The sequence below is a fragment of the Saccostrea cucullata genome, unplaced genomic scaffold, assembly GCF_032062105.1.
Source record: "Saccostrea cucullata isolate Sc308-1 unplaced genomic scaffold, CSIRO_AGI_Scuc_v1 ctg5989, whole genome shotgun sequence".
Lineage (NCBI taxonomy): Eukaryota > Metazoa > Mollusca > Bivalvia > Ostreida > Ostreidae > Saccostrea > Saccostrea cuccullata.
The window spans coordinates 1-27,546 of record NW_026928971.1 but is presented as its reverse complement, the minus strand read 5'-3'; the positions used below and the strand labels follow the sequence as shown (position 1 = coordinate 27,546).

General features: G+C 34.0%; 2 long non-coding RNA genes across 2 annotated transcripts; both read right to left on the bottom strand.

Annotated features, from left to right (window-relative positions):
* Positions 1 to 1,082: 1,082 nt before the first annotated feature.
* Positions 1,083 to 26,841, bottom strand: LOC134279465 (uncharacterized). The gene is made up of 4 exons (XR_009994632.1): positions 26,797 to 26,841; positions 2,584 to 2,655; positions 1,585 to 1,701; positions 1,083 to 1,350 (listed from the first exon to the last, which is right to left on the bottom strand). It is a non-coding gene; the product is annotated as an uncharacterized LOC134279465 (long non-coding RNA).
* On the bottom strand, positions 16,128 to 17,583 carry LOC134279464 (uncharacterized). The gene is made up of 3 exons (XR_009994631.1): positions 17,442 to 17,583; positions 16,539 to 16,661; positions 16,128 to 16,271 (listed from the first exon to the last, which is right to left on the bottom strand). It is a non-coding gene; the product is annotated as an uncharacterized LOC134279464 (long non-coding RNA).
* Positions 26,842 to 27,546: the final 705 nt, after the last annotated feature.

Sequence of the window (27,546 nt, the reverse complement as noted above, 5' to 3'; positions counted from 1 at the left end):
ATTGATTGTATTTATAAGTTTATGGGTAATTTTATAGTCTAAGAGCATTTTAAAGGAAATTACCAATGCTCTATTTTGACCTATGTTCGAAGGGTTGCATCTCTCTTAGATGAACACTAACATACACTTTTCTTGTTTTTCAATTATAAATGGTATATTACACTTTTAGAAAAAATATAAGCATGTGAAAAGTTAAATGCACGTTTTTTTTTTCGGGTAAGAAAATATCCTTAAATGATGAGACTACTGCTCTTGCTCTTTCGTGTAAAGGAAAGAAATAGACCAAATTTAAATAAAAATATCATTTTACAAGCACAGGTGATTTGGTTAGAAAACATTCAACAATAATCAAATCTCTATTAAAGAAATAAAAGATCTGCTTCATTAAATTATAAATAAAATGAATAATTTTAGGGAGAAGACGTATAATAAGTTTTCAAAGTTTGTGCCCAATATACAATGAAATATGTCCGAAGCAAAATGTAGAACTCTTTTTTGAACAATTATTTCTACTTCTTTAACTATGAAAAATAATAATTATTTAGTCGAGAAAATCAAGAGTGAAATATGAAAAACAGAGCCAACTCTCCAGTATTGTCAGTCATTGATCATTTATGTGTGCAGAGTTTTACAAAACACATCTACTATTTATGAGGTCTGATTAAAAAAATAAGTAGTTAACGTTTTACTTCATGTTTTCAATTTGTTAAACTCTGCATACATCATTGAGCACGGGCAGTATCTACTGATGATGGTTTTGGTTTCTTGCGTTTCTTCTAGGAATTTACCATACCAATTAAAGTTTGATAGCGACATCTGATGCTTAATCTTGTTATTCTAAAGGGTCTCAGATTTACACACTCCAAACTTGTTTACATAAATTCCAAGCGTTTAATTCATAATCTTAAATTTTTCTTAGAATTAAACTCTTAACACTGCATTGCTAATACTTGAACACCTAAATTGAATAGTGTTCTTGTTTATAAGAACAACAATTTTTGAGAACTATAAAATAAATTTTTTTTGAAATTTGCAAATGATTTCAATATCACGAGGCATTTCATGAATCTTGACTTGTAATAGATATGTCTTAACACAAATTTGATCACAAAATTTTATGCATCCTTCAAAACATTGCAAATTATGTTTTTTTTTTCAATAAAAATACGACGCAGATCATTTGAACTTTTCGATTTATTTTCAGAAATTGGGAATTGAAAAGCAGGTGTCGTTACACACAGCATTGGCGAGATAAGCCTCCGCCACAATAACCTCTCAGATATCGGCCACTACAGCGATTCGAATTGTTTTGGCAAATTCCACCTCTGTTCCAGCATTGTATATCCTTTCCTGTGAACAATAAATCAAATAATTTTAGTCTCATTTAAAGCATTTTAAAGAATAATTCTTGAGAAAAATGCAAAGAATAAATTATTTTAAAATGAGTGTACCATGATTATTTGTCAAAAACATTATTATCTTTTTCCAATGGAACTTTAAATAAATATTTCTGAAATTGTGCTGCACTGGTTATTTTCGTTTTCTCACAGGGTATTTTTTTTTTAATATATTGGTGAAGTTTACCAAGAACGCAACATTGTCTGTTGGTTGGTCCAGCACAATATCCCGCTTTATATATAAAACAAGGTTCGGATGTGTACTGACATCTTCCATTCATAGACCAGCATGGAGAGTCGTCCCCTAAAATAAGAAATGGTAATATTGGATAAATGTAGAGTGGCAATTTTTAACGTATGAAATTAAAAGCACTTAAATTTTCAGCACATGCCAAAAAAATCTACAGGTTGTCTGTTTACAACCTCCATATACTGTACCTTGTAATAAATTTAGCTCTATTGGCAAGATAGGTTTATTCAAGAAAAAAAATTAAATATTTCAAGATTCATGAGAACATTAACAAGGACTGTACACGTCGGTATATTTAAAAAAAATTTGGAAATGTAAATATTGAAAACAACTATATACATTTCCAAATTATTCTTCCTTTAGAATCTTTGTAAAGTATGAGACTGATCACTTTTACATGAACTACCACGGAAAAACATTGATATCTTTAATTGTTCGTCATATTACTCTACCTGGTGTCAAAACTATGATACAGATTTATTCCTTTGCTTAGATAATGACATTTTGAATGAGGTACTTTGTGGCAAATCATCTGCAAAATTATGTCTAAATAAGAAATTAATTAATTGTTAAAATTCAGGAGTTATATGATGAGCTAAACGCTTCACATTGGCATATTTATAATGCCATGCTCATTCGCTCTCATGAAAAATATCGCCATGAATCGTCACAGTTCATGTCCCCACGAACCTTCAAAAATCAAATTCATAGCTTAAATGTGCAGTGACAATCATAAACTTACATTAATATACATAAATCTTTGGAAACCTTAATAAATTCAAATTGGTGAATATTAACCATTACTATGCTATTTCTATTTAATTAAAACAGATTTTCAAAGAAACTTTAATATTATACAATTATCTGTTTCTTTTAAAATCAAAATCTTTCTGCATCTGACAGACAGTAGAAAAATTAAGAATTAATGTAGCTTACCTCTGATAAAAGAGAGAGGAGTAATCAAAAGAAAAACCACGAGAACAATGGGTAACTGATTCATGGTCGCTGCTGAAATGGAATAAAAGTGATAAAAGAGAAATCGTACCGAGCATATATAGCCATGTTACCACTTGAAATATGCACGATCTGCTATTTTGATTAGCATGAGGATAATTCAACTGATCACAGTTGGTCATCTTTTAAAAAATCTGCTCCATGCATTTTCCTGTATCTAGATAACGTCAAATGAATTTATCATTTGGAGTTCGGGATACATGACTTGGTCTAGCCTTGATTGTGAACTATTTTTGATATCAAATATTTCAAAAAACAAAACACTAGACAGTTAATATTATGAAATTAAGATTTGTATAGCTGCAGAACCGTAGCTCTCTGCCTGAGAAAATTCGGACAGATAAAGCAGAGAGCTACATACATAAAGATACAGATACGTTTCAAAAACCTTCGAATTACGCCGACGAATTTTTGTCGCGACTTTAGGTATTTATTTCGTGTAGTCTAAGCTTTCTCTGGCTTTTAGAATGGTATCCCATAATAAGTCATATATCTAACTCAACAACCCCATGGCCATGCACATATTTGTCCAAAGTTTTCGGTCATTGACATTGATACATGTAACTATACGTTTCTAGTTGAAACGCTTCCTTTCATTTCTCGAAAAATGTCCTTGCTATAATGTGTACATGTAGTAATAAAAAAAAAAGCTTTAAGCTGTCTCCTACATCGCAAAGTCTTTGGACTGCCTCCTCCTGTCTTCATTAAGCAAATGAACACATTTCTCACTACATAGTAACGAAGATCTAGCGAGTTAAAAATACAAAACTGGTAGATTTTCTATGAACTAATAAGATACTAATTACTACATCAGGTATGCAATATAAATTACATGTATCTGGACAATGCAACTACAGTATCGGAGCAACTGAATAAAAAATTTTCATTAGTAAAATTAAAACTCTACGTATACAAAGTTTGTTTATTTAGGACAAACTGTAATTTTGATAGGATTATATTGTAAAGTTATATAATGCGAAAATTAATAGAAGGGTGGAGGGCTGGCATCCACGTCTCCCCCAGTTCCTACAGACCTGCCTGGTGTCATATCATTAATTTGGACATCTTGAACTGAGAAGCCGATCAGTAGCGATCAAGTGAGCAAAGTGTCAAAGTAGCCACCCCCTCCCCGATTTTTTGAGTCATAAAACTGTATGCTATAAAGCAAACAAATATGAACTTCTCAACACCCCCCTCCCTTGGGAAACACGAACCTCTCGTAATGTGGTCGAAGGGAATTGCAAAAACCCATGCACATGGATAGGAAAAAAATATCACACCTGCCTATGGGAGTTTATTAATAGCCCCCCCCCCTTCTTTCATCGCCCCCTAAGAAAAATCTCTGGTTCAAGTTTGACACTTCAATCACATGCCCTAGCCCACAAGAAAAAACAAATCTAGCTAATTTGATAGACTCTTATTTTTTCACTTTGTTACATCCATATAGTAATACGATTTAAATCATGGACTTATTTCTTGCAGGATATTTGCAGGATATTTGTTGATGTGTGTGTGTGGGGGGGGGGGGGGGGGTACAAACACATACATGTAGATAGTTTTATACAGGTTATTGATGGATATAACAAAGACAAAACATTCTCAGTGTAAAATTAAAAAATGTCTATTTTTAAATCGAGATCGGAATCGGAATTATCTTCTAGACCTCGCTGAACATTTAAAACTTTTTTTCACACTTCATGAAAATTGCAAAGGAAATTTGATATGTCAATGAGTTCATGCTTAAATAGAGTTATAGTGTACCATGTCTCTAACATTGGACCTGCATAAAATACGAGGGTTGATTCAAAAAAAATTTATAACTTCATTCATTTATAAGTGAAATTGGTTGAAAATAACAAATGAGAATATAGACAGTTGTTGAATATTTTGAATAAAAAGTGTTTAAAATATTTGTGATAGTAACTCTATGGCAGTTGCCATACAAACGGATGTTTGGAAATGCGGGGGAGACACCAACGCGTTTATTATCATCTTAATTCTTAATACTTGAAATGAGAATAAAACCACCATTTGTGTTACAGAAAACGAAAGTTATGTCATTATTACGATTGCTTGATTTCTTATAAACCTTTGTGTGTAGGTTTTACTGATTATACTGGATATTTTGTTTATTAGTTGATAATTTATTGTTCATCTTAAGGTTATTAGACAACGTTAAATTTCGGTCAAGTCATAAGTTTTGTGAAAATTTCGGGATCACTCTATTTTAAATCCGTATATTATTGACATTTAAAACATTTTTGTGACGTCATCTTTTGTTAAACCGGGTTCAAGAAATTTGTTATTGTCCTGCACCCCGTCCAATAAGTAACCTGTAGGTGTCCAATAAGATTCAACTTATTGGACAGGTACATGTAACGTTAAAATGAGAACAAAGAGCGAGGCAAATAAGTAAACAGCACTTAAAAGGCAATGACAAATCAAACAATTTAATATGAACAATGTAGGAAATAAGTAGCGTTAAATGTTAATATTTCACAAAAAATCCTATTGAAAATGGCACAAAAAATCCAGTGAATTGAATGTCTCAGATTCATTATTGTAGACGCATCCGTGGCTCCGATCATAAATTTCCTAAATTCACCGTTCATTACTATATAATAGATTCATTTCACAATGCTTGATTCACGGAACATAATATAGAATCCAATGGACACAAAGGATGAATGAGTAGAATGTGTTTTCTTACACACAACCTTTGGTTTTTTGTTTTTTGAAATATCCATTTTTCCGCATTTAGCACAAAATTTCGCTCACGAAATTCCAACAGAATCTGTAATTTCTTTCAGTGATTTATTACCATTTGTCCACCTAGTCCTGCGTCGTTTGAGCGAGTGTCTGTCGTTGTTTTAAAGAGTGGCTGGGGTAAAATCCTTCCGAGTTCGAAACCTCGAAAAGAGAAAGTGTTGCATTTAAAAAAAATACATCAGAAATAATCTTCCAATTTCAAAGAAAATGCTTAAACAGTTGTAGAAGTAAAATCCTTCAAATCCTATTGCTTTACAAAAATTACCTGTTAACGGGAAACTCCGAAACATAAGAATATGTATCCGGATTTCATAGTAAAAACTTGAACTGAGGCATCTTGGTGAAATCGATAAATGGCATCGTCAAAACACCCGATTCTGAAGGTATTTTTTCAAAATCAAAACGTACGTCGTTATCCGTGGTCGTTGCGTTGTAAAATGAATAAATTGTAAAGAATTTAGTAAACTGACTTTTACGCATGCGTAGTATAGATAAAAAATGTCGTAATGCGGATAAATAAGACTAAACAAAGTTAATGTTCATATTTATCGATATAAAACACCTCTCGATGATTCCTACTATTAATAAAATCAGAAGAAAAACCAAAACTGGTTTTCTTTGGCCTAACTTGATGAACAGTGCCAGGTAGTCATCCAAGCAGAACGAGACCTTACCTGTGGGTGTCCAGTAAGTTAACAATGGAAGTGTTCGACAGTGGTGAAATGTTTTAAGTAAGTTATAAGTCTCAAACTGACCATTATGTCAGATATTAGACTCTCCTCGGCGCTAACTCGCCTCGGGTCGTCTAATATCTGACATAATGGACAGTTTTCGTCTTATAACCATTACAGACTGAGGAAAAATGCATTTAGCCACTTGCTCTCCAGTAGCGTAAGAAATTGAAGAAAAATAGAACTTTCATGGACGTTGATTAAAGATGTGGCCGCCTTTTGGAGGCTCCGTTTAAGTGTTTGTCCCCCTTGACAAATTGAAAGCATTAATAAACGTTGTCGGCTGACGTACTGTTCTTGACATTGCTACTGAAATCGGAACATCATATGGAAAGATGGGGGTATTTTGAAATATGAGTGAAAAATGAAGATGATAAATTGGTGCGAGAGGATAGCCAAGCTTTTCATGAGAAAAAAATGGAGAGAAAAAAGGCAGAATTTTGTAGAATTACATGATTGAATTGGACATTTGGATGAGATGATTCTATAGCGTGACGTGACATACCTAACTTGACATAACGTCGATGTCTCCGCCTGGTTTCACAACAATCCATTTTCAGAAAGCTCGTGTGACCTTATTGGTAATTGGAACGTGGTGAAATTTTCCAGTATTGTTGCATTATAACTCTATTTTATAAATATGCCTATTGTTTGCTTTTGTCAAATCACGATAAAATTTTAGAAGGAAATTCCACGAACTTTTGGATCAACCCTCGTATGTTATATTTCCTAACATGTGATCTACCAGAATTTTCTTTGTCCTCTGATGAACACTGTTTGTACCTTTTGTAAACATTTTCTTTTTCAAAGTAGGGTTAAATACTCAAATCCTATTATTACGTACACTTTTTTCAGAGTTTATTAGTCAATTTCTATTTATTAAGTTAGAATGCGTTTTGGGAAGAGGGTGGGAGTCTTTTTCAGAGCATTCATCAAGTTCATATATGGTGGAAATATCTTAATTTTTTTCACTATGTTAAATCGATATAAATTTTTCATAAAATTAATCAATCATTTTGCCAAATTATAAGTTCTTTTTTGAATTTGAACGTAATAGATGCTGTGTGTTTTTAAATTTATTTCGGGTGTTCATTCGCGAATTTGATTGCGAAATTACCGGGAATCTAAGAACTTCGCACAATTTTTGCGCCACATTTAAATTTGAAATGATGGAGAACCCTAAGCTAGTTAACTAAACATGCACATGTTACCGGAATTTCTGCCTGACTTCAATGGGGTTATTTGTTTTGAAGATAACGAAGGTAGTTTTCAAGATACTCTACAACTATTCATTGAGATCGGGGGCTGATTCATGAGGACGTGACTCCCTTTAGATGTAAAAATAAATACCGATCATCCTGGCTATTTGGCTACAAAAAGTAATAGAATTTATGTATATCTGGTTTACATTATCAAAAAGCCATCATCATCGTCTGAGAGAGTTTTGTTCCTCATTAGACCGCTTATGTCATTGTCCCATTTACATCTGGGCTCAACATATAATTGTAATGCCATATATTGCCTTAATTGGCTTGCAATACGGTTAATTCAGACCAGAATGAACTTAGGGTAGGCAAAACCACATGAGCAGATCATAATCATTATAGCAATGAACCGCCTCGATCTAATTCCGTGTGGAAGAAACCTATACCAAATACCTATATCTGTAACTGACTTTTAGGATAAAGTGTTAGAAGTTACTTATGCAACCATATATTAGATGGTAAACTTTCATAAGAGAGGATGAGAAAAGAGTATATCGGTTTTGAGGACTTTATACGTGCAGACGACGAATTACCCTATTTAAGGGTAACATAGTTAAACATCAGTCAAATTAAACACACTGGTCACCAGGGGATGATCACTCCTCCATGGCATCTAATCCCTCCTCCGATGATTTTCCTCTGCACCTATTTTGTATTGTTTATGGACTTTGATACTGAATACTGTTCGCTATCTCCATATCCTATAGCTTTATTCTAAAAAATATTCATTTAATAATTCCTCTTTTCAAGTCTAACTGTCTCGAAAGAAATTAAAAGTCTGTAATAAGAATTTAAAAAAAAACACACAAAAATTCTACATTAAATCGAACAGAAAGGGAAACACCTATTTCCATGACCATAAATAAGTAAATTATCATCATTCAGGCTCATGAACCCTTTAAACATAGGTCAAATACTATTATCATATTCCTTTTAGCATACTAAACATTTCTCATGTTTTATCAATAAGCATGATATATTTCATTGTTAACAATAAAGCGGTAATTAAGTTTTCCGTACATGGGTGCTCGCAAGAAGATATACCATACAGATCCATTGCCTATGGAGCTCGCTTGCTGAGAACAGTGAAATTACTATTGTATTGCTTAAAACTAGTGATCTCACTACGCCCGCATCTATCGATTGAATCAAATCATGTATATAAGCCTAGTAGTAAGATTATTACAAATTATTTGAAGGTGCAGTCCACAACTGTTAATGATTAACTGTTAAAGAATAAGTCTCTGTACCAACATGCCTTCATTGAATTTATAATCAACGCAGTATTGCTTTTCCCATGTTGCCCTTTAGAAGTCGAGGAAATGATGAAAACAATCGTATTGACTTAACTATTCATTAATTTTTATGTATGTCCTGTAATATGGAGTGTTGAAAACATGACTGAACTTTGGTTAAAAGGGTAGTTCAAGTCATCCATTTATAGAAATAATTCCACATTTTTAAATTAGAAAAGGTGCAACTTGTATCAGTTGTACATCTTTAAGCCCCTCCCCAATTCCTTTTCAGATTCCTTGAACAAGAATCAATTGCGTGCACAAATATCGCAATAGAACTGTACACAGAAGTAACAAAAATATTTTATGTGAAAATGTTGAAGATATAGTGTCCAATTACATATTTTACGTAAAAAAGACGTTTATGATAATCTAACAGGCAAGCTCTATAACAAACGTGATGAACTTTAATTTTCCTATCGTAAACTTCCCTTAAGCCCCATTCATACGACATGATTTGCATACCTAAGTATTTTTTACACGTGTGTAAATTTACTTACATGTGCAATTTTGGTCGTATGAACTGTTTTGCTCATATGCAAATTCTGCACAGTTAAGTAAATTTGCACCTGGTCAGGACTATGTGTAAATTAACTTTTGCATATATGTTGTCGAAAATTATTTGCCCCCGTGTGTAAACTTTTTCGTATGAACGCGCAGCAAATTAACTCACGTGAGTATTTCGTCGTGCGTATTGCATCACTCTTTATTTTTAGTATTGTTACAGTTTGGCGGGAAAAATAACAGTTAGTAAACATGGCAGCTAGAAAGCAAAGGTGTTTAAAAAACGCGGATCTGCATGAACAGAAGAAGAGACAAGGGCTTTATTATCTGTTTGGGAGGAACAATTCATAGAGGAGCAAATGGAGAACCCGAAAGTCAACAATGGGTCTATATACAAGTCTGTGCCTGATGAGTTGATGAAAAAAGGCTTTGAGAGAACACCTGAACAATGCAAGGTGAGAATTCACACTTTAAAGAGAATGTACAGAGAGACAAAAACCAAACTTAAAAAAAGAGGAAAAGGAAGAAGACATGTAATTATTTCAATTACCTAATTTCGATTCTTGGAAATATGCCGGCTTCCTCGCCTGTAAAAGTGATTGAAACAGTAAAATGAGTTGTTATGAAATTGAAGATGAAAGCAATTCCAGTGAATCCGAGTCTATAGATGCAGGTGTCCGTCCTCTTGAAAAACGAGATGATAATGATGATGATAAAAGTTGCCCAGCCACAAACTCAAAGGATAACAAAGAAGTAAAAGATGCTACCGATACAGATAATGAAGAGGACAATCCGCAATCAAAAGAGAGGGAAAAAGGCTGTGGATCAGCAAAAGAGGCCTCGGGTAAAACAAAGGAAAAAAAGGGAAGCAACTGCAAACAATGAAAAGAAAAAGGCACATCGCAAATGGATTGCTTTAATAGCTCAAATGAAAAAGCCGAGGACAAATTTCTTGATCTAGAGCACTGATAATTAGATTTGGAGAAACAGGAAATGGATATGGAAAAAGCAAGAATGGATTCACAGGAAAGACAAAAGCGGGAGGAAAGACAGCATCAGTATAACATGATGCAAATGATCATGGGAGCGTTTAACCAGATACAGTCATATCCACCTAACTCTCCAGCGTTTGACACCGGAAGTCAAATATTTAAAAGAGGTCAAGGAACATCGCAAATGTCCTCACCAAATATGCAAGGTCAACAGTTTTGCGGTGCAAACCTATATCCACAATATCAGCGCCAATCTCCTGGGGTTGATAACTGTGATGATCCTACTTATTATAACTTATGACGTTCATTTAATTTGATATACCTGCAAAAAAATGAGGGGATACCACAAGGAATGTGATCATAATCGTTATTTTCTAATTCTTTGATTTGTTTGCTATTAAGGTATCTTTTAACTGTTTTAAAGTATCTTAAGAAATGTCCTCTAATAGGAACTATGAAATTTTTATGCATTTTTCTAAAGTATAGGAATTGTAAATGCTTTGATTATTTTTTTTTCTCCTTAAAAAAAAGGAGTCTATCTTTACAAGAAATGATTCATTTGTTGTAGTTATTTTTTTCTTCTTGCATTCATCCATGCTTTTAATGAATAAAACAGATGCATTTGTATCGTGTGCGTATTCATTTTAATTTCAATTTTCTTTTTGAATTTATCAAAGCATTGCATATCAACGTTATTGAAACAGAACATTTTGTGTTTTATTTAACAAATTAATTGTTATCAGAAGTGAAACACAGTAATTGTCAACAGACTTGAAACAATATAATACAAGTGTCTGAAGTGTCACATGATTGTAAATCATCATTTCATCAGTCAAAGGTTATTATTGGCAAAAGCTGCAGCAATGTCATCTTGCATGGCTTTGGCACAGCGAATAACCTCTACGTCACCATCCTGCTTATCGTCGTCGTCATCGACAGTGTCGTCCGAATATGTATCCCATCTGTAATCTTCTTTCTCAAATTTGCAAACGTTATGTAATACAACACAAGCTCCAATTACGGTGCAGGCAAATTCAACTTCAACGTCAAGTCTCTTCTTTAGACAACGCCATCATCCTTTCAAATGGCCAAACAAATTTTCAATGGTCATTCTGGCTCTACTTAAACTGTGGTTGAAATTGAATTGGGTGTTTGTTAGGGTAGATCTGTTGGTATATGGTTTTAAAAGCCAAGTCTTCAAAGGATACACTGGGTCGCCGAGAAGAACTACTGGCATAGTATTTTCTCCAACTGGCTTTCTCCATTCCGGAAACAAGGAGTCGTTATCTCCTTTGAGATAAATTTCTGAATTTGCGAAAACACGGGCATCGTGAACCCTTCCTGGACAACCTATATTTATATCATTAAAGACATAGTTATGGTCGCAAACACCCAGAAGAATCAATGAGTAGAACCCTTTTCTGCTCAAATAGTCTCCATGAGAATGTTTCGGAGCTAAAAAAAGAAGGAATGTGTGTACCATCAAAAGCCCCACCACAATTTGGGAATCCCCTCTTTTCCTCATAGCCCTTGATTACTTTCTTCAACCTTTCTCCCTATGGAAAACACACATATTCTTCAAGCAAATGTTCTATAATTGCCTATCAAACTTGATGAACGCACTCATACACGGTAGATTTTGCCACACCAAAAAGATTTCCAATTTTCCGATATTCCGCTGATGAGGCTAACCAATAAATGGCAAAAGCTACCTTTTTTGTTACATCCAAAGGCCCCTCTACGGTCTTTGGGGCCGGGGCCAAAGCATTTTCCAACTTTTCACAAATTTTAAATAAGTTTTCCCTCTTCATTCGAAAATTCCCGTGCCAATCTTCGTCCGTACAGTCTTTAAGTATGTTTCTGCCAAACCACTCTGTAGATTGGAATTTTCTTCTACTTTCCTTTATTCGGGAACATCCAAGAGCTCGTCCTATGCCCAAATAGTAGGGAAATACTCTTTTCCTGTGAAAATTTACACGTCTGAAGCGGTCCATTTCTTAATTTTAAATGACAATTTGAGGATTTACTTGAGGTACTGATATCTTGTCTGAACGCAAAACAAATTAACTTTTGCTTATGTTTGTTAATTTATTCACAGAAGCAAATTTTCTTCGTATGAATGGGGTGAAACTTATATATATCAGTGGATTCGATACGCATTAGCATACACTACATATATATGGATGAACAATTTCGAAAACGAAGTAAATTATTGACAAACAAATTGATGAAGTAAATACTGTAGATCACAAAATTTTCGCGACAGCTTATTTTCGCGAGATAGTCATTGACTCTTGATTAGCGAGACAAAATTTTCGCGAATAGTGGGAATTGCTCTATATATTCTTAAGGAATACTATTTTACGCGAGAATTAAATTTTCGCGAGCACAGAGTCTCGCGTAATTACGCGAAAATAAAGTTCTCGCAAATGAAAAGTGATTTACAGTATATCAGCAATATCGTTTAAAGTCATCATTTTGTAAGTTCTTTGGTCGATACAATGACTTTGTCAGCAAATACAATTTATCATTGAGTCAAATGCTGACTGACGTTTTTAATACTGTTATTGTTAGTCCATTGTTGTCCCCCCCTTGAAAAGTGGGCGATATTAATTTGGGTTTGTCCGTCCGTCCGTCCGTCCGTCCGTCCGTCCGTCTTTCTGTCTGTCTGTAACGCTTTCGTTTCCACACGATATCTTAAGAACCCTTTGAGCTTTCGCAATGAAATTTTGCATAGCAACTCCCTATGGACTAAATAAGACCCCGTTGATTTTGAGGTCAAGGGGTCAAAGGTCATGGTCATAAATTCGCAAATTCTGTCTGTTATAACACTTTCGTTTCCACACGATATCTCGAGAACCCTTTGAGCTTTTGCAATGAAATTTTACATAGCAACACCCTGTGGCCTAAGGAAGACCCCTATTGATTTGAATTCAAAAGGTCAAAGTTCACGGTCGTAAATTTATACACTCTGTCTGTGTAACACTATCCTTTCCGGGCGATATTTCAAGAAGATTTTGAGCTTTTGATATGGAATTTTATACCAAAAATTCCCTAGGACTTCTCTTACCTTTCTCAAAGTGTCCCGCCCCGTTTGTTTTATAAGTATTTATTGTATTACATGTCGGTATTTTTAACACAGGGACATGAGGAGAGTTACTAAGTATAAAACAGGTTCTCGGCGGACTCTATATTCTTATTACATCTATTAGAACTGTTTAATAAAGGTTAAATTAGACACCACGCATTATATTAAATTTTGAAAATATCGAACGTAAATACATACATGTATGTGACTTCATCTTTGTATATAGGTAGTTTAATAAACAGGCGAGGGTAGAGCGGTGCCCTGGCTAAGTGGTATGTCTCTGGCTTCACTTGCGGGAGATCCGGGTTCGGTTCCGGGATGATGTTTTTTTTCTTTTTTTCCTGAAATATGTTTTTTTACTAAATGATAGTATTCAGCATGTGAAATGAAAAATTTATAAGGTGTGGCTTCTACAAACTCATAAAATCATCATCACAGTGTGATAAATATTCCATATAAAAAGAATCTTCTATACACATAATGAAGTATAAGCAATCAGATCTTTATATCCATTTTGGCTTATTTTATTTGCTTCAGTATACATGTATACATTTAATAATTTTTCAACTTAAGTCAAGGGGATCCAACCCCCCTCCCCGAACTGCGAATGGTTTACAGTTTCCCTAAGCAGGGGACACAAATTCTCTGAATTAGCTTATTTATACCTGAACGGATTTTTATGTTATTTCCCGACCATGACAAGGAACACACGGCGGGTTTGAGCGGTCAGCAGGGGATGCTCACTCCTCTATGGCACATGTTCCCACCTCTGATGTTTTAGAGGTACGTGTTTGCTCTTCTCCTTTTTCGTATTGTTTTATGGACTTTGTTATTGAATAATGTTTGTTATCTCCATATCCTTAACGTACCTATCCCTGGAGATATATAGTATGCATTCACATTATAAAGACTGTCGTGTAGATAAATCCAACCCTCTTTTCCCGACATTATGCCTCGATTCAATATCAGATACCCCAAATTGTTTTAATATTTAATCAAACTTATTAGGCTTTCTGGCTTGCAAGAACTATTGCTATGTTTTTCCACAAATATTGGAATTCAAAGTTAACAAGGTAAGTTAAAAGGGTACTTTTTATCAAGAATATAGCTTCCTAAAAGCTAAGAGCAAAAATTAGCTTTACTTTAAATGGCGCTGGTCAGTGATGACTGAGCTGGGGAATGGTCGCCGTCAAAAGTTGTGACAGTACTGGTGGTGGATGCTCTTGCAAGTATGTGGCGCTATCGTCAACCCCATCCTACATTAACGAGTGCTATTGTTATTTCGTTGGACAGATGATCCGTCGGCAGCCGCTCCCAAATTTGTCGTTTTATGTCACCGCGACCAGATACGCTAAATTAACATCAATCTCATCAACTGCTGAATATTTATTCTATATAATAACATCTGAGATAACAGAAAATCCGTCGACAAATCGGTATGTAAATATTGGCCTCGCAATTACTATGAAAAACGTCAGCATTTTACTAAATGATAAATTGTTTTTGCTGACAATGTCATATATATCGACTGTAGAACTTAGGAACTGATGACTTTTAACAAGACTGCTGATATTGTTCTTTCATGTAAAGAAGACCTGAATCAAATTCAAGTTAAAATTAGCATTTTATAACTGAGCTGCTTTGGTAAGAAAACAATTTACAATAATAAAAACATAAGGAAAATTAACGATGGGCTTCATTAAATTCTAAGTAAAATAAACAATTTTAGGGAGAGGATGAATAATTAGTTTTCAGAGTTTGTGCCCAATCCCTTGTATTTATAAATTACAATGAAATATGTTCGAAGCAAAATAATTAGTAAGAATTTTTTTTTACTAAATGAGTATTGAATACCCCTTAATCCTTACACAAATTGCATTCATGCTGACTTTAATATAGGATAATAGGTTTTTCTTTACTCAAATGAAAAAAAAAAGAAATTTGAAAAGAGTAATCAATTAAATTAAACGCTACCGATACCCAGAACTTGTAAATCGACTTTAAATAAAAACAACTTGCACATCCTACTCTTTGTAACAATTTTAAAAATTATGAGATATAAACTTTCCGCCTTATTTAAACAGCTGATTTATTTCAAAACGATGGGTTTTTTGCTTAACATTGACAATTATATAACAAAAGTAATTTATGTTATTCTACTAGTTTTCCCGTTAACAATATTAAACATATAATCCAGCACACCAGTATTGTCTGTCGATCTTCATTAATGTGTGCAGAGTTCAATAAAATTTAATATACATGTAAATTGCTTAACAGACAGAAATCGTGCACGTGTCTTGTTTGAAAAGAAGTTTACTAGTTATCGTGTGTTTGATTTGTTAAACTCTGAAATTACAGAAGTTTTAATTTCTTAAATTTCTATCCTTTTTTAGTTTTCTAGAGCCCAAAAATTGTTTTTTTTTTCTTTTGCGGCACGTGATTCTAAATCTATTGATTCAAAGGAGTCTTAGCTAGGTTGTCCTACTCCTAAATTATCTAGATTCCGAGCGTACAGTTAGTAATCTTCAATTCTTACAATTTAAATTTAAAAAAAAATAGGTACATTGCTATTATAGATCTGAATAAGATAGTGTTCTTGTTCATTGGAAAGAACAATATTTGAGAACAACAAACGTAAGAGCAATTGTTAAATTTACAAATGATTTAAAAATAACGAGGCGTTTCATTTACATTGATTTGCAATAAATATGTCCGATCAAAAATTTCATCATATCCTTCCAAAACATGGCAATATATATTTTTTTCAATAAAAACATTGCTCAAATCATTCGAAATATGATTTTATTTTTCAAGATTAGGAAGTGAAAAACATGTGTACTCGTAGTTACAAACAGCATTGACGAGATGGACCTCCACCACAATAACCTGTCACATATCGGCCACTACAGCGTTTTGAATTATTTGGCAGGTTCCACCTTTGAAATGGCACCGTAGATCCTTCTCTCCTGTGAACATGCATCCAGTAATTAAAACTAGTATAAAGTATCGTTTAAGCAACTTTAAAAAAAATTGAATAAAAATGCAAATGATCTATCATTCTGAAATTACGGGATCATGATTATTTGTTTGAAGCATTATTCCCTTTTCCCACGGCACTTTAAAATAAATTTACTAAAATTGTGCAATGGGTTTAGTTAATTTATTGTTTTTCTCTTTTGATTTGTCTTTGATTTCCCCTTAAAATAATTTTTTGAAGTTTTGGAATTGTCTACCAAGGGTGCAGCACCGTCTGTTGATTGGTCCAGTACAGTTCCCTACTCTATATTGAAAACATCGTTCGGATACATTTGTGTATAGGCATCTCCCGTTCAAAGACCAGCACAAAGAGTCATCCCCTAAAATGAAAAAAAATGAGGACATGTTTGTATAACGATCATTTAAAATGAAATTAAAACCACATACATTTTAGAACAAATAATAAAATGTACAGAGCCAAATTTGTACTATCTGCATCTACTGTTGTTTGTAATGATTTTTTGTCCTTTTTTAAGGTTTGGTGTATTTAAGCGGTGAATTCAATTTTGTGGAGATTCGTTAAGATCTGAACTACAGTGTGTACGACTCTTTAAGCAGGCATATTTCAAGAAAATACATGGAACTTTTTTTTTTACATGTAATTCAAAACTCTATACATTTTATAATGTTTCCCCTGAGATTCTTTGTAAATCATAAAATTATTCATTTTCTCATAAACTACGATAAATAAGCATATGGGCATCTTCAAGGTTACGTTATTATACGGTGTCTGACGTCAGTACTATAGTGCAAACTACAAGTACATGAAGTCATGAACCAAACGCTTCACACTAGCATATATTTTTAATGAATTGCTCACATGCTTCTTAAAACATAATGTCATGATGCGTCGTAGTCCATGTTCTCATGATCCTTAAAAAATCATTTCCTTAATGTTCAAACACATAAACATGCATTATTCCCTTGAAGACTGAAAACAAATATATCAGTGTTCCCTAACAATAACTATGATTATTGCATTTAATACATGTTTTACCAGACAAACTTTAACATTATGCTAGGAACCTGCTTACTCCTTTAAAATGAAAACCATTCTGCTTTTGACAAAAACAGTTGTGAAAATGATAAATGTACCTTACCTCTTATATAAAAGAGAGGAGAAATTATAAGGAAGGCCACGAGAACAAGCGATAACTGAATCACGCTCATTGCTGAAATGGAATAAAAGTGATATAAAGAGATATTGAGCCGAGCAAATATACTTATTTTACCTCTTCAATAATGCACGATTTGCTTTTTTGATTACTGGGATGGTAATTTAACAGAGCACAGTGAGTCATCTTACAAAAATCTGCTCTATGCATTTCTCTTTCCAAATAACCTCAAATGCTTTTATCATTTGGAGCTCAGGATACGTGATTTGGTTTAACCTTCATTACATGTACATGTATGTACTATTTTTATATGTAAATTTCAATAAGCAAAACGTCAGACATATAATTTGATCAATTAAGAAATAGAATAGACAAAAATTGAAATAGTTGATTCTTTTTTTTCATATAGAAGTATAATACTGTAATGTGCATATAGGGGACAATCACACTAAAATTAAAAAAAAAATGCTTGTTTATAAAAAAAAAAAGGGAAATAAAAAGAAGAAATAAAATAAAGTATCGATGAATTCTGTGATAAGGTTAAATTGACAAATAATACATCTAGAAAAAAAATTGGAAAAAAATTAAGTCATTGAATTAATGAAACAGTTTGTTTAAATATAACAATTAAATGAATTAAAATATAAAGTCCGCGTTTTCGTGAATGTTGCAGGATAACTTCCGAGGATGAGAAATGTTGTTTGAAAGATAAAAGCCGAGGCCTTTATATTTCAAACAACATTTCGAGACCGAGGAGGTTATCCTGTATTATTCACGACAACGAGGACTTTATTTCTATTCCAAAAAGACCTATAAAATATGGCTGATCGTGTCCTCTATAGAGAAACGATCAAATTAATTCACCACGTCTCAATTTTGCTGTTCCATTTAACACCAGAGGGGAAATTTGTTTTCTTACCTGTGTGTGGATGCAGACGATTTGTGCCTTTGTTGCATTACCAAAAAATAGCATTTTTTAATTACAAATTTGTTCGTAACATATATTGATTGATTTTAATGAATATACACTGACAAAATCATGTTTCTATTTTATTGCTTAAAATTAGAACTAAAATTGCCTAGGGAGGTCCATGGAACGGACCCGCTTGAACTATAATTTGGTAAATCATTTTTTTATGGAATTTATCAGAATAAACCAATCAAACCCATCGATACTAAAAAATAAAATTTAAATGGAAATACAAAATCACTACTAGTATTAAGATTCTCGGCCAAGAGTAATAAAATTGTGGACTTTGTAGTAGATAAGTACTTCAAAGAGCTTAGGGCTAGAACTCCTGTGGTGCAGAGATGGAGACTTGAGTCCATAGATATTACTTAAATGTGTTCACCTGTATTTGAGGATAATGCCATTTTCGGATACACTGTAGTTGGTATGTAATGGTAAGACATCCAATGAAAGGTACTTTTATATCCGAGATCATGAATACCCTCTGAGCACAAAATACCCTGTATGTCAGAAAACGGCATTCTAATTCTTATTATATTCTATTCCTGAAAATCATTCTTTTGGATTACTTTTGAAATTTTAGACTTTTATTTTTCGGGAGTTTAGTCTAACGCTCCTATATCTTTTAGACAAATATGATGAACATTTGTATAACAAGTGTATAGGTTTGTTCTGATTATTTTTCAGAATTTTTTTTATTATTAATCTATACGATCACGGTGAATGTGTCCATTTGGATTTATAAACTTTGAAAATTTTGCAACGAACCCATATGCTTGTTGAAAAGCAATTATAAAAAGCAAATTCAAAGAATTGTGGTCCCCTGCTTTTGGTGTCTTTGTGGGCTAGATTTTATTTTTAGGGTCAAGGTCAAAAGGTCAAAGTTATTGGTATCCCATGAAAGGTCTTGCCACAAAGAATACATATTTAAAATATTAAAGTCCTAGTTTCTACCGTTCAAAAGTTGTGACCAAGGATAAAGTTTTAAAAAAATAAATAAAACTCCAAGGTTAAAGGGTCAAAGTTCTTGGTATGCAATGAAAGGGCTTCTCACAAGGATTAAAAGCGTGAAGTACGAAAGCCCTAGCCCTATCCGTTTAAAAGTTATGGTCAAGGTTGAAGTTTTTTTCAGAAGTAAGTATCCAAGGTCAAGGTCAAAAGGTCAAAGTTGTTGGTATCCAATTAAAGGTCTTGCCACAAACACTACATATGTAAAATATAAAAGTCCTTGTATCTACCGTTCAAAAGTTGTGACCAAAGTTATAGGTTTCAAAAATTAGTTAAAACTTCAAGGTCAAGGTCAAAGAGTCAAGTTCTTGGAATCCAATGAAAGGTCTTCTTACAAAAAAAACATATGTGAAGTATAAAAGCCCCCTCGCCCTTACCATTCAAAAATTATGGTCAAGGTTATAGTTTTTTCATTAGTACGTAAATCTCCAAGGTCAAGGTCAAAAGGTCAAAGTTGTTGTTATTCAATGAAAGGTCTTGTCACAAAAAATGAATATTTGAAATATGAAAGTCCTAGTACTTACAATTCAAAAGTTATGGCCAAAGTAAAAATTTTGAATTTTTTAGTAAAATTGGGTCAAACTCCAAAGTCAAGGTCAAAAGGTCAAGTTTGGTGGTACCCAAAGAAAGGTCTTGTCACAAGAAATTCACATATGAAATATAAAAATCATAGCTCTTCTAAATCAAAAGTTATTGGCAGGGTTAAAGTTTTTGTGACGGACGGACAGACTGACGGACAGACGGACAGCTAGACCGTCCGCTTTCGCGAAAGCTGGGGACAATGAAATGTGTGAGATTTACGAATGAAATCGTTTATATGGATATAACGAACAATTCTCATGCTCAAAGTCCAATGAACAAGGCAGATGTTTAGCGGAGTAATCACAGACACCGAATTCAAAATATTAAAGGTTGGATCGAGTGTTTTTGTGAAGTGAGCATCCCCTGCCAATCGTCACACCAGCAGTGTGCTCCCTTTCAAGATCCGGAAATAACAAACAAAAAAAAACATCGACAAATCAGTGTGCAAATAAAGGCCTTATAACAGCAATGAGAACTAGATGCTGTCATGAGACAGTAATACCCGCACTATGGTGTTTGCCTCTAAATGCACACTTCTTCATATTGGGCTTTACCAAGGAAAAAGTCAATATAATTCAATAATTTACATAATACATGTATTCATCAAATTGAGCATAATATGCTCAGGTGACCATGTAGCTGCAGATCTGGTTTTATATACCTATTTGTCTTTGATCATAACGCTACAGATCCCCATATGCAAAAAAGGTGCAATTTACGCGCAATATTTTTTTTAGCACTTTTGGGCAGAATTTCTTCACTTTCTAGCATTAGTCAATCAACTACCTTTCACTCCCTAATTTTGGACACATTCTCTGGCCAATATGTATATTTTGTCCACCTCCCAGCCATTTATAGTAATCTCTACAGGCAATAAACTCGCTTGATGTGAATTTTCAGCAATCTAACAAATAATTTTAATCGAGTTTATCTCGAGTAGAGACGACTATAAAGGGTTGGGAGATGGATAAAATATACAGATTGATTAAATAATGTGCCTAAAATTAGGAATTGATAGGTAGTAAATTGACCGATGCTGGAAAGTGGAGAAATTCTCCCCAGAAGTGCGCAAAAAATATTGCGCCGTAAATTGCACCTTTTTTGCATTACAGGATCTGCAGTCAAATACTAATATATAAAACCATAACGCTACAGATCTGCAGCTAGTGACCATGTGACCCATGGGCCTCCATTTTATAGGTATTTCATATTCTTAATTCATTACCAGTCGGAAATTAAACTACAGAATTTAATTAATGATGTAAATTAGGTTTGATAAAGGGGGGGGGAGGATTTTTGGCACATAATTGGAACTTTTTAAATCTATTTTCTCATATAGATTAACAACAAATAATATATTATTCAAATTAGTGTAAAGCGTTTTTGATGAATTTTTCAATATGTGCAAAGTTTATTTATATTTGATTAGGCAGAAACTTCTTGAAAGCTGCCATATACACAATCAATTTAATGGTCAACCCCCACCCGTCTCCCATCAACACACACACACACAAACACACCTTATTTGTCTGTTTTTGCAAATAGGCCTAGATTGCAAAGCTAAAATAAAACATCTTTTGTAAATGATAATTTTCAATTTGTTCTTGCACTATACATGTATCTAAACACCTGCATCACATTTGGCTTGCGTCACGTACCCAACTTAAGTACTAGTTTTACCATTGGCATTATCATTTTAGATTTCACTGCACGTGCAGTAGGATACTAGTGTGCATCATTGCATATATGTCGGTAGGAATTATTTCATTTTGTGTTTTAACTGGATTATATTTCATGAAGATGACAGGGCCTAAATAATAACAATCGGTAAGTACAAGTTTTGGTATAGATTTGGGTAAAATAGTCTGAAATGCAAACGGTTAGGTTAAAGTTTAAAGGATCAAAGGTCATCCGATGCTACAATAGACGAATTTCACATTCTGAAGAGTTATCCCCCGTTATCAACGTTACATTCAGTTACAAGATCCAGAATTTTTTTTCTGGGAGGGAGGGGGGGGGGGGGTTCCAGACCAGAATTTCCTGAGAAGCAAGAAAAAAAAGAAGTAATGGTTTGGTCTGTTTTCTAGGGTGGAGGGACACTTAGGGCATCCAAAGTCATTTTTATTTCCTCCAGTATATATTATAGTCCTGCAAATTCCGGGGGAAGGGGGGGGGTGTTGAGGGGATCTCCCAATCCACTTCCCTGTCCCTGTAATGACAAATGATCATGTGACTCCTAAATAGTAGGAAACTTTTTCCATTTGACTATACATAATATTGTTTCTTGTGTTATTATGTTATGTAAATTTAATGGTATAAAGGTTATGAACCCCTAGAGGTCATCCTCACTCTCCTAATGAGCTGGAAATGTTCACAATATGACTGCCTTAAATTAAATAAAAGTGCATCAATGATAAGATTACTTGACATTTTATTCATGAATTTGTGTCAACATATCTTTCTAGAATTAGGAATGAGAATCATTCAGAGATGGACCACATTAAACTATTTGTATAAACATTTTTTTTTTTTTTGCATACATGAACAAACAGGGGTCTGGGAAGGGGTGAGGGGAAGGATCGAGTTAATATTTCTTTACATCTTAATGGTTGAAAACTCCTAAAATGAATGTTGACCTCAAATCTAACTTGTCCTCATTATTTTTCAAATGGTGGTGTCTCCATATGAGTGAAAAATTCCTGAGAGGGATGTTTAACAACAAACAAAATGACATAAAAACACAATATTGATTTGCGTTAAGAAATATGCAGGGGATTTTTTCCATCATAAATCTTCTTCTCAAGAACAGCAAGGGCATTCTTGTCCCCCATTTTGGGGAAAGGGAGGGGACACTAAATCTCATTTGTCTGTCAGTCTGTCCATCTTATTGACAGCTAGTATGTGCATCTGTCACAATAAATTTAACCTTGGTCATAACTTTTGAATGATAAGAGATAGTGCTTTCATATTTCACATGCACATTACCACAAAACTTTCTAAATATACTATGATTTTTTAACCCAAGTGAGACCTTGACCTTAAAGTTTTACCTACTTTCCAAAAAATAACATTTTAAATTGATCATTTTGAAAGAGAAAAGAAAGGGCATTCAGATTATACATGTTTATTACATGTGAAAAGACTTTTCTAAATATATCATGACTTTTGACTCTGTGACCTTGACCTAGAAGTTTAACCTACTTTTCAAAAATATTATATTGTATATATAACTTTTGATTCAAAAGAGATAGGACTTTCATATTTGACATGTACATTACCTGCAACAAAATGTTTCAGAGCATGCTATGATTTTTCCCCTTTGACCCAATTTTCAAAAATTGATATATGATAGGGGTGCATATTTGACACACAATCTGCCATAAATTATGGTATCTCATTCAGTAAAACACAGAAAGCAGAGGACCACAATTCTTTGAATTTGCTTGTATAATCTTGATAGATGGAACATGCTCATATAATGTAGATTCAAGTTTTTTATGCCACACCATGATTAGGAATACATGTATAGTTTTTGTCATGTCCGTCCTCCACCCTTCCATCTGTCTTTCCATCGGGCTCAAAGAAACTTTCTAGATATTTTTATCAAAGTTCATATGTTGATGCATACTGATGTAAATATCCAACTGCAGCAATATTTTTTGACTTTGACTTTTCCTTTGACCTTCACTTAACTTTTCTTTAAATTAGTGTTTAGCTTTATTTTAAAGAAACCATTCAAGTTGTGTAATGAAACTTCACATGATGATACATACTGATGTAAGCTTTACTATGCTTCACTCTTTTTTACCTTGACTTTTCCTGTGACCTTGATATCACTTTTCTAAAATTAATGTCTCGACCAGTTTTGAATAAACAATTCAAGATATATTTATCAAACCTCATATGCTGATACATACTGCTAAGAGCTATTAATACGTCAACTTATTTTGACCTTGAATTTTCCTTTGACCTTGACCTCACTTTTTAAAATATCATTTTTCGACACCATTAGTCCCCCCACCAACCATCTCCCAAAAGGGGCAAATTCAACATTTTTGCCAAAACCTTACTGTACATCTACATGACACCACCAACCATCTCCCAAAAGATGATTAGGCTACTTTGTAAAATGTAAGAGGAGTTCAGGGATAACAGGGCTTTTTGCATAAAAAAACGTCATTTTTCGACCCCCTTTTGACCCCCTGGGGCAAAATCAAAATTCCGAAACATTGCTGCACATCTACATGACACCACCAACCATCTCCCAAAAGATGATTAGCCTACTGTGTAAAATGTAAGAGGAGTTCAGGGAAGACGGGGCTTTTTGCATAAAAAACATCATTTTTCGACCCCCATTTGACCCTCTGGGGCAAAATCAAAATTCCGAAACCTTACTGCACATCTACAGGACACCACCAACCATCTCCCAAAAGATGATTAGGCTACTGTGTAAAATGTAAGAGGAGTTCAGGGAAGACGGGGCTTTTTGCATAAAAAACATCATTTTGGGCCACATAAGGACACCAACCTCCCAGACGGGGCTTTTTGCATAAAAAACATCATTTTTCGACCCCCATTTGACCCCCCGGGGCAAAATCAAAATTCAGAAACCTTACTGCACATCTACAGGACACCACCAACCATCTCCCAAAAGATGATTAGCCTACTGTGTAAAATTTAAGAGGAGTTCAGGGAAGACGGGGCTTTTTGCATAAAAAACATCATTTTTCGACCCCCATTTGACCCCCTGGGGCAAAATCAAAATTCCGAAACCTTACTGCACATCTACATGACACCATCAACCATCTCCCAAAAGATGATTAGGCTACTGTGTAAAATGTAAGAGGAGTTCAGGGAAGACGGGGCTTTTTGCATAAAAAACGTCATTTTTCGACCCCCATTTGACCCCCCGGGGCAAAATCAAAATTCCGAAACCTTACTGCACATCTACATGACACCATCAACCATCTCCCAAAAGATGATTAGGCTACTGTGTAAAATGTAAGAGGAGTTCAGGGAAGACGGGGCTTTTTGCATAAAAAGCATCATTTTCGACCCCCATTTGACCCCCCGGGGCAAAATCAAAATTCCGAAACCTTATTGCACATCTACATGACAACACCAACCATCTCCCAAAAGATGATTAGCCTACTGTGTAAAATGTAAGAGGAGTTCAGGGAAGACGGGGCTTTTTGCATAAAAAACATCATTTTTCGACCCCCATTTGACACCCCAAGGCAAAATCAAAATTCCGAAACCTTACTGCACATCTACATGACACCACCAACCATCTCCCAAAAGATGATTAGGCTACTGTGTAAAATGTAAGAGGAGTTCAGGGAAGACAGGGCTTTTTGCATAAAAAACGTCATTTTTCAACCCCCATTTGACCCCCCGGGGCAAAATCAAAATTCCGAAACCTTACTGCACATCTACAGGACACCACCAACCATCTCCCAAAAGATGATTAGCCTACTGTGTAAAATGTAAGAGGAGTTCAGGGAAGACGGGGCTTTTTGCATAAAAAACGTCATTTTTCGACCCCCATTTGACCCCCGGGGCAAAATCAAAATTCCGAAACCTTACTGCACATCTACATGACACCACCAACCATCTCCCAAAAGATGATTAGGCTACTGTGTAAAATGTAAGAGGAGTTCAGGGAAGAAAAGTGTGACAGACGGACGGACGGACGGACGGACGGACATGAGTAACAACAATATACCCGAACTTTCTTTAGAAAGTGCGGGTATAAACATGGATAAGCATTTGAACGTAGAACGTAGGAAATTATGGCTTTAAATGAGACTACTGCTATTGCTGTTTCGTGTAAAGGAAAGAAATAAACCAAATCTAAATAAAAATATCATTTTATAAGCACAGGTGATTTGCTAAGAAAACAATTAACAATGATTAAATCTCAAGGGAAATTAAGGAACTGCTTTATTAAATTATAAATAGAATAAACAATTTAAGGGAGAGGACGTATAATATGTTTTCAGAGTTTTCACTCTATCTTGAACATGTATTTCTACTTCTTTAACTATATATGCAATATTAAACATATAATCCAGAAAATTAAACGTGAAATATGATAGAACAGAGCCAACTTTCCTGTGCTGTCAGTCATAGATCATTTATGTGTGCAGAGTTTTTTTTTTAAAAAAAAAAAACACGTACTATTTATGAGTCCTATTTAAAAAAAAAAAAAATCAGTTAACGTTTCACTTCATGTCTTCAATTTGTTAGACTCTGCATACATAATTGAGCACGGGCAGTCATTACTGATGATGGTTTTGCTTTCTTGCGTTTCTTCTATGAATTTAACATACCATTTCAAGTTTTATAGCGACATCTGATGCTTAATCTTGTTATTCTAAACTGCCTAAGGTTGTCCTACCCCAAATCTGTTTACATAAATTCCAAGCGTTTAGTTCATAATCTTAAATGTTTAGAATTAAACTCTTATAACTGTATTGTTAACACTTGAACACCTTAATTGAATAATGTTCTTGTCTATAAGAACAACAATATCTGAGAACTATAAACTTTAGAGATTTTTTTTGAATTTGCAAATGATTTCAATATCACGAGCATTTCATGAATATTGATTATTGATTGAACATGGATATTTCTTATCAAACATTTGATCACATACCGGTACGCATCCTTCAAAACATTGCAAATTTTTTTTTTTCAATAAAAATACGACGCAGATCATTCGAACTTTTCGATTTATTTTTAGAAATTAGGAAGTGAAAAGCAGGTGTAGTTACACACAGCATTGGCGAGATAAGCCTCCGCCACAATAACCTTTTAGGTATCATTTATTAAAATGACGGTATAAATGTGAACAATTTAACAAACAAGAAGGGGGATCAGATTCACAAGCTTTGCTTATCAGTTACGTAAAATATGATAATGTCTGATCCCCCAAAACTGACTAGAAAAAAGTATCTGTAAGACAAGACAATCAAAACATCATATTAAAAAGTTAGCAAATAGATGGCACATCAAAATAAAATAGGCAAACATCACAAGAAAAAGTTGGCAAAAAGATGGTACATCAAAGACACAATCAAAACCTCAGAAGAAAAAGTTTGCAAAAAGATCATAATCAAAACCAAATAAATGAAAGCGTAAAACAATCGAGTAAAAACTATAATATAATATAAATTTTACATGACACATTAATGATCATATTAAGGGATAGGAATGTTGGGGTGGAGGTGGGTCTTCAAAATAGACGTGCTTCATGTTAGCGGTGGTGAGCGCGCGAGTGCGAATGACTCGCTGAGCTGACCACGTGACCTTACACATTCCATTACAATTTAGGCAAGGCGTGGATCTGAGAATTTTCACAATTTACCAACGTAAATGTTTCCGAAAACCTCCAAACAAATTATCGCATTAAATACATAAATACAATTATTATTCTAATAATTGTTGTTTTATGTCTTCTAATGCTTATAGGCAAGATCACCGCAGCTTGTTTTTGCTAATTTTGTAAAAGTCAAATAAAACACTTTG